The following is a 9,137-nucleotide window of genomic DNA, read 5'->3' as shown; positions in this document are numbered from 1 at the left end:
ACTATTTGCAGATGACATGATCCTCTACATAGAAAACCCTAAAGATTCCACCAGAAAATTACTAGAAATAATCAATGACTATAGTAAAGTTGCAGGATATAAAATCAACACACAGAAATCCCTTGCATTCCTATACACTAATAATGAGAAAAGACCCTGGTTATTTTGAAGTGAATGACAATTTATTCTTTTTACTAAAAATATGCATTTTCTAAGTGAACATATATTGGCTTTTTATGTGAATTAAAAAAATCAGTCAGCAATAGCGGCAGCAATTAGATTAAATCCTTGTGTTTAAAAGCATTTTGAAAACTCATGCAAAAATAATCAGCTTAACTAACTTTACTTCTATAGAACAATGGACTAAGAGGGAAAGATTATGCATTGGCTCAATAAAACCCATCACAAGAATAACGTTAATAATATTTTGGATTCCAGTGGCAGCTTTATTCCAAAGATTGAATGGCATTTTCCTAAGCAGCGTCTCTCTTCTGGTCCTGGGGTGCAATGCAGGGAGTCTACCTCCATCAGTGTGGGCTCTGGAGAGGAGCAGAAACATCTGTGTCTCACTGTGGCATGAGAGGCTGGATCTCAGCTCGTCATCAGGAAACAAAGATGTGTTTAGCAGAGTTTTGCATCTGTTTCTATTCCCCAAACTTGACATGCAGGGTGTCACTGAAAAGTATAAGGTCTGGTGTTTTTCCTACTAGTTTTCATACCGCCATGGACTATAAGACTTAGAAGCACACCTCGTTCTTAGGCTTTATTAAAGCTTGCACTTGATTTAAAAGTCTTCTTAAAAACCATGCAATGGTTTAATTATCTTTATTTTCTTTTCTAATTTCTCAACATGACATACTCTCTGCATTAGGTGACATAGGCTAAGTGCTATTAACAAATAGAGCCTTGCAATGTATAGTGGCCTAAACACTATCGACGTTTACTTCTTCAGGAAAATGGTCCAGGTGGTTCGAGGCAGGGGTATGTGTGGGGGCAGGGAGGTCCCTCAGGGTCCCAGGATGAGTAGACCTGGCCTTCCTCAGCTACAGTTTCTGAGAACTCACTGGGTGTTGACATCCAGCCGGGGGAGGAGTAAAGAGCTGCCAGGTTTCCTACGGGCCCACCCTGAGGGATGGGCCTGTCACTGCTGCCCACATACCATTGGTTAAAACCCAACCATATGGTCACACACCTGACTGCAAGGAAGACTGAGAAATGTAGTCATGCTTTGTGCCAGGAAGCGAAAGAAATGAGTATGATGAATGCCTAGCTAGTCTTTACCATATTCTCTCACATGCTAAGTGTGGGAAAAAAGAAAAACCACTAAATTCAGATTTTCCACCTGTGATTTAGCAAAAGTATGAAGTATATGGAGGGCTTCCTTTGTAGCTCAGTCAGTAAAGGATCTGCCTGCAATGCAGGAGACCCGGTTTCAATCCCTGGGTCAGGAAGATCCCCTGGAGGAGGAAATGGCAACCTACTCCAGTATTTTCACCTGGGAAATTCCATGGACAGAGGAGCCTGGAGGGCTACAGTCCATGGGGTCACAAAACAGACACAACTAAGTGACTAAGCGACAACATGAAGTATATGAAAGGCTAAACTTATCATCCATACGATGCATAGAAGGACGTCTACTCTTAGAGAAATTGGTTCTCTGGGACAAATACAAACAAGAACAATCATTTATCAGTGAAAATGCAATAAACACTTTCAGAATTTTTGATTAAAATATAAAATAAAACAATTTTCATCCCATTTTGTTTCATCATGGATAAAGGAAACTAATGATGATGACACCCAAATATGTAAATATTTTACTCCATTACCTCCTTTCTCCACACTCACCAATAGTAACAAGGAATAGTTAGCAAAGCGAGTTATAAAGAAATGAAGAGGGGCAATGGGGGCTCACTGTGATAACTCAATAGGTAGCTTGTTGGGTCTCAGATTTTTCTGATCTGTTGGAGCTGGCAAAGAAGTGGGTATATGTAGAATCAATAGATAGGGAGATAAATCCTTGATTTAAAATAATTTTCCATCTTCCTTTCCTCTTGCATAGGTTCTACAATATTCACATAAATGGGGATATTTCTTCAGAGCCAACAAAGTGCGTGTAGATGCCAGCACAGATCTCAGCCAGTTAATAGGAACCCACTGGAACCTTCCAAGAGGGGAAAATATATAGGAACTCCTTGTCCATTAATCCTGACAACACCTACTTACTGAGGAGCTCTCATCATGGTAAATAACGGAAATGAAAGTGAAGTGAGGCGTAGTCTTATTCATTACATCTAATCCAGGGCCAAGCATAGCCTATACATTTAGAAAGCTCCAAGGTAACTCCCATGAGCCTCATGATTGAGCACCACCACTCTCATAAGATAACTGCCAAGTGAGGTAGTGGAGGGTGAGTCAGCTCTAATATGAAGGGGAGACCAATCAGATGGCTAATGATATTTAGGGCAGGATGAAAATCAAGCTCAACAAAGCATTTCTCTATGAAATGTAATATGATTGCAATGAATGTTTTTCAATGATGCATTTTGATCAAACTAGCTATAGATGACCAACCAAAGTGCTCTTTGGGGTCAAGAACAGATGAAAATTTACATAGAGACAAGTCACTCTAAAACACATGAAATTTGGCAAAAATGAAAACACAGCAATATCACCTAGACATGGATTGTCTAGCTGCTTGAAACAAAGGTGACTTCTATTCTTCTATATACAGAGGAAAGCCCTTTCCTGTGTATTGTGGGCTTTATGTGTATGCCATCCTTTCCTGGTAAGAGTCAGGTACACTCCTTTCCTTCTATTCACCTCTTTTTATTGAAACTGACAAGCAACAATGAATTGTGTAACCATAATGGAATTCACATATTAACCAGAACATACTATTATAAGTTGGGCGTACTTCAAATATGTGAACAACTTTAAGTCCAAGACAGTACTTAACTTGCAAACATTGCTTTAAAAATGTAAGTTACATTTCCTGTTTTAACAGCTGAGCTTAAATGCGTTCAGTAAATATTGCCTTTTTATATTTTCCTTTCTGAATTGTACCCTTCTGTCAGGTATTTTATTACTGAGTAATAAAATTACTGAGTTTGTCAGCTGAACTATGTTTTCAACTGACAAACAAAATACAAGCTTATTTTATTCAGTTTGGTCAGATTCCTAAGTTTTTTCAGTTATAAATTTCACTATCCTCCTTCTAAACTATTTCTTATGTATTTTGCATTGTGATTACAAAACTACACTCTGATAAATTTTTATAAAGCTCATTTTATTCAGTTTGGTCAGACTCCTAAGTTTTTTCAGTTATAAATTTCATTATCCTCCTTCTAAACTATTTCTTATGTATTTTTTGCACTGTGATTACAAAACAATGCTCTGATAAATTTTTATAAATGTTCCATTCAAAATTTACTGGGTAAGAAAGAGGCATGTATGTATTTAGAGATATTTGTCAGAGTACAATTTAACACATAGCCTATACTTTTTCAATGGAAATTTTGCTTTGACTCAGCATGATGGTACATCATAAAACCTATGCATATTTACAAAAGCCTACAAATTAAGTAATTCATATTTGGATAAATTTAGAGTTTAAAAGGGGTCTTATATTTACCTGCCCTCCAGACATGAACAAGTATGCCAGAGAAACTGATACAAATGCTCTGAGAAGCCCTGTGTCATCTTTCTCTCAGAGACCAGCCTCCCATTCATAGAAGTAAAGGCTAATGACTGAAGTATAAAAAGTTTGGCCCCTCTTACACATGGAGTGCAGTGACATTCCCAGTCAAAGTTACAGGAAACTTGAACCACCTCTTAAACCCCAATTGATTCGTGTTTTCTTCCTTCTCCACAGGTGGGCCTCCATTTCCAAATATAGCTTTCCACTCATCAATGTAAAGCGGTAGTAAAACGATGTAAAAGGTCATAATAACAACATACGGAAATTCAACTGAGAAAAATGAGTACTTCGAGATTTTAAAGAAAGTAGAACACTATTTGAAGGCTTAACTTTCCAGTAAGTCTCATGGGCCCAAATTCTATCTCCTTTAAATTTGGTTCTTTAGAAAAAGATAACTCAGTTTAATGTATTTCCTTAAAGGTCACCTTGATTGAAATTTAAAATAAAGTTCTGTTTTTTGTAGCACAACGTATTTGTACAACTATACATGGGAACAGTGACAGGTTGGATTCTCACTGTAAAATTTTCCATATTAATTGAAATTGAATTTTCCATATTAATCGAAAGCCTTCAAATGAGGAAGGGCACTGCAGCATTAGCAATTGCATGTCTAGGTATGTCTCCACTTTTACACAATCCAAGATGCATAAATTGGAGCAAACTGAACATGAGTAACTCAGAATCATCTCCATGTACCCTTCACCTGCTTGGTTCCTGCCCATTGTCTGTTCCCTCCATTCTCTGTTCCCTGCAGTAAGAGAAAAATCAAAGGAAGCACTAAGCTCGAGTGATATGACCCTCATTGCAGGTTCTTTTGAGAAAAATGAAGATCTTTTTTTTTCTAGTTCAATTAAACTATTTCAAAATCATGTGATTGGTAGATTGCTTATAACTACCAACACCACTCTGCCCGGGCACTTTCTCTTTCAGCAACTCTCCAAGACTCTCCCAGCCACGTCAGGCATCAGCCTCTGGGCTTTTCCCAACCTCTGCAGTGATTGTGCTATACTGTAAAGATCACTTGTCTTCTCATTTGTCTCACTCCTCTCTCATTTGTCTTCTCCTACTAGATATCTGGCACCTGGAGAATCCTGCTGTGCACACCTAGAATAGATTCATAGCTCAACAAAAGCTAGGTGAATGAATAGACAAGGTGACAGCCCAAAAGTTAGAAAAAGTGATCTGGGCTTAACTGTGTTAAGTGATCAGCTGGATTCCACTCTGTGATAACATGTCAGGGAGAACTGAGATTGCAACGTTTCTGACCTGGGGCAGCAGAGTTACTTCGATGTCTTCAATGAATTAAAAAAGTCACTTCATTCCTGAGAGCCAGTCAGAGGCACTTACTGCTCCCTGCTGTACTTAGGCATTTGAAAGTAAATTTCTGTATAATATCACTCAAATAATATGTTTCTTTTCTTGAACGCTTGACATGGCAAAAAGTGTCCCCTACCGATCCTCCCCAAAAAGCTGAGCATTTATAAAAAATGTTTGTGTTACTTCTTTTTCTATTTTTGTAACGATATGCTTTAACATGTACTGGACTGGCCAAAAGGTTCACTTAGGTTTTTCTATAACATCTTATGGAACAGCCTATGGTAAAATCCGAACAAAATTTTTGGCCAATTCACATATGTCTTTGAAATAGAATGGTAACTATAAAAAGTTCTAGGTAGGATAAGAAACTGTCTCAGTAATGAAAGGAAAGAGTTTCAAGATCACAGGTATATTTACATTTTACTCTGAAAGAATAAGAAATAGATGTGCAGGGACAATATTCTGTTACCAACCCCTAATCATAAGTGGAACTTTCTGCAAATAAGTGCTATTTTATACTCGTAATTGTGAATGTTGACACGACCATCTCTGTGCTGTGTGGTTTATGAGTACATAAACCTGTCTGCACATTACCAAATCCTGTGATTCGGAATACAAAATGTCTTTCTGTTTTCCCCTGCTTTTCATCTCCACTACCTCTGCCCAAGTTCTGATGTATACAGCTTTTTAAAAATACAGATTTTGGGATTTAAAAAGGTGCTCACCCATTGTAAAAATAAAGGTAATACACACATGTATCCCCTGCTTTCCAAAAGTTCAATTTATGCCACTTCTTTTCATGAAAGACCTACGTTAGGAAAGGCTTTTTCCCTAAAAGCAAAAATCCTCTTTAGGTTTCTTTTGGTGAGCAAAAACAGGTACTAACATAGGAGTTTCAGGAAAGCAAAATACTATAAATTGAACTTTCAGAAAATGGGGAGTACTCTTTGGCTTCCTCTATTTCGATTTACCAAAGACTTCATTGGAGAGCTCTACTTGTGGATAGTGGAGAAAACCTGTATGTAAAAAGGTATCTTTACACAGGTGGTGCATTGGTAAAGAATCTGCCTGCCCATGCAAGGGACGCAAGAGACGAGGGTTCAATCCCTGGGTCAGGAAGATCCCCCGGAGAAGGAAGGGGCAACGCAATCAAATAATCTTGGCTGGAAGATTCCATGGCACACATACACACACACACAACCATAATTTATTACGTGAACTGGCTTTGTGGCCATATGACCTGGGCATTCACACAGGGTCTGTGTGTATAAGGGTCCTGTACTTGCTTTCTGGCTCTGCTTTTACTTTCTCAAAATTCGTAATAATTATTGACCACAGGGTCCCATTTTTCCGTTTCGCCCCCAGCCTGGCAGTACATATGGCCAATCCTGTCACCATCCCACTCCTTCCCCACTCCCCTGCACTTACGTAATCACTCTTAAGGCTTGTTGCTTCCAGAAATTTTCTGTGTATGTAAGCGTGGAGGCATTAGGTTTTACATTGATGGAATTATGCTATACATATTCTTTACTTTCTTTGCCTTCTCAGTGTCGATGATGGAATTTTTCCATTAAGCAGCCTCTGCCTCCCTGGCATCCACACCCATTTTCTCTTCCCCACAGGCATTCTCCATACTGCTTGCAGGATGATTTTGCTAATTCTGGTTGTGCTCTTCTGATAAAAATGTACAATTCTTCCCTATTGTGTATAGAGTAAATTAGCATCCTGGTAAACAAAACAGACCAGGATACTAATTTACAAGGACCATGGACCACGGTCAGTGTGCTGGTAAATTTGAGTTTCTAAGCTTGCATGTCTGAAGGACAATTCTCGACCCAAAGAGTCACTAAGACAAGCCCTGGCTGGTCTGTGTGGGGATCCCCTGATCTGAACACATGCCTTTATTTTCAGTCTTCGTAACGCCATGTCTCTCTAACAGGTAAGAAGAAGATCTTCCCTTTTTCCTATCATTACTTTGTAGAGTTGCTAATAATTTGCCTTGAAATGATCAAAGACGGCATTGTGGTCTTCATGCTTGTGTCCTCCCGAAATTCAGTTGTTGAAACCCTAACGCCATCCCACCCTCAACAGGAGACAGTAGTAGGAGGCGGAGCCTTAGGAGGTAATCAGGTCTGTTATTGTCTAGTTGCTAAATCAGTTCCGACTCTCTGCAACCCTTTGGACTGTAGCCTGCCAGGCTCCTCTATTCGTGGGACTTTTCCAGGCAAGAATACTGGAGTGGGTTGCCATTTGCTCTTCCAGGGGATCTTCCCGACCAGGGATCGAACTCATGTCTTCTGGGTGTCCTGCACTGGCAGGCAGATTCTTTACCACTGGCCCACTGGGGAAGCCCCCTTCAGCTTTAGATGGGGCCATGAGCGTGCAGGTTTCATGGTGGGATTTGTGTCTTTATAAGAAGAAGAAAACAGTAGAGCTCTCTGTGTCTTTGTTTCTCTGTCTCTGGCTCTCTCTACTTAATATGTTACAGTGTTAGTTGCTCAGTAGTGTCCAACTCTTTTGTAACTCTATGGACTGTAGCTCACCAGGCTCCTCTGTCCATGGAATTCTCCAGGCAAGAATCCTGGAGTGGTTTGCCATTTCCTTCTCCAGGGGATCTTCCTGACCCCTGATTCAGGGATGGAACCTGAGTCTCCTGCATTGCAAACTGATTCTTTATCATCTGAGCAAGGTAGCCAACAAAAGTCCAGAAGGCCCTGATCCTGAACTTCTCAGCCTCCAGAAAAGTGAGAAATAAAAATCTATTCAAGACACTCAGGCTAGGGTATTTTAAGACTGACAGGTAAGAAGGTATTTCACTTTTTACAAAGTTGATTAATCTGTAGCATGGGATTAGATCATAAAGATTCACACCTTTTTTTTTTTTTTTTTGACAGATGAAGAAAATAAGCCTGAGCAACAGTGTCCTGTACAAAGCCGTAGACTTTAGTGATGAGTTTTAACATCTACTTTCAGGTTAATATATGGTGACATCCTGGAATCTTCTTGAAAACTCTAAATTCTGAGGTCAGAATGATATTCTGAAAAGGTATGAAGAAGCTTGACTTCTGGGAACCCCTGATGGCTCAGACAGTAAAGAATCTGCCTGCAATGCAAGAGACCCAGATTCAATCCCTGGGTTGGGAAGACCTCCTGGAGAAGAAAATGGCAACCCACTTCAGTATTCTTGCCTGGAAAAGTCCATGGACAGAGCAATTTGGTGGGCTATGGTCCATGGAGTCACAGAGTGAGACATGACTGAACGACTAACATTTTCACTTGGAATCTTTGTGAACACTATAAATTCTGACATCAGAATGATATTCTGAAAGGGTTGAGAAGTCTGACTTCTTAAATCAACAAGTACTTTCATTGCTTCCAGTCCTACATTCCTAGGATATGAAGTTTGGATTGTCCAGATTGGTGGTGAAAACTGCCAAAATTGTGGCAGCTCACATACATGTATGATCATAGATGAATTAATCTCTCTGAACTTCAATATTCTTAAGTAGAAAGCTGCTGCACAGATTTCTGATTAGGAATAAATAAGATTTTAATGTATTCATTTACTTAACAAATATTTATTAAGTGACCATTATGTATCGAATTCTTGTCTGGAGAATTCCATGGACACAAGAGCCTGGTGGGCTACAGTCCATGCAGTTGCACTATGTCAGACACAACTGAGTAACACTTTCTTTTTCTTTATGATTCATAGAGCATCTTTAAAAAGTTGGTTTTTTAAATCAGTCTTGCCTGTGTTTGAGAGCTTACACATAGTTTGCAAGGACATGTCCATCTAATTAAAAACTACTTAAAAATCTGGAGAAGGATTACTTACTTCACATTACCCAAGCATCTCAGTCTATTCGCCCAGTTTGCAGGTCCGAGAACTCTGCTGGAATCTACCTAGTCAGAGCACTCCTAGCAAAGAGACACCACATGTCCAAGAAACCAGCTTAGAAGCCGCCCTAAAGGAAAAGCAGTCTAGCGAGGTCCACGCGAGACCTGCCCGGGGAATGTGAGAGAAGATCAGGAAGGTTAGCGTGTAAAAACAGTGTCATGCACGGGGTAAGCTGGAGCAGAAGTCTTACATGCAGAAGCATTCCACTGCCTGTGTGAG

At 39.6% G+C, this 9,137-nt stretch overlaps 1 protein-coding gene across 5 annotated transcripts in view; it reads right to left on the bottom strand.

Annotated features, from left to right (window-relative positions):
* CPED1 (cadherin-like and PC-esterase domain containing 1) overlaps positions 1–9,137 on the bottom strand; it is a 330,082-nt gene that overhangs the window by 31,232 nt on the left and 289,713 nt on the right. The window lies entirely within an intron of this gene.

This window comes from Bison bison, unplaced genomic scaffold (genome assembly GCF_000754665.1).
Source record: "Bison bison bison isolate TAMUID 2011002044 unplaced genomic scaffold, Bison_UMD1.0 scf7180017864089, whole genome shotgun sequence".
Classification (NCBI taxonomy): domain Eukaryota; kingdom Metazoa; phylum Chordata; class Mammalia; order Artiodactyla; family Bovidae; genus Bison; species Bison bison.
Note: the sequence above shows the minus strand (reverse complement) of the source record. Positions and strands in the feature narration are given on the sequence as shown.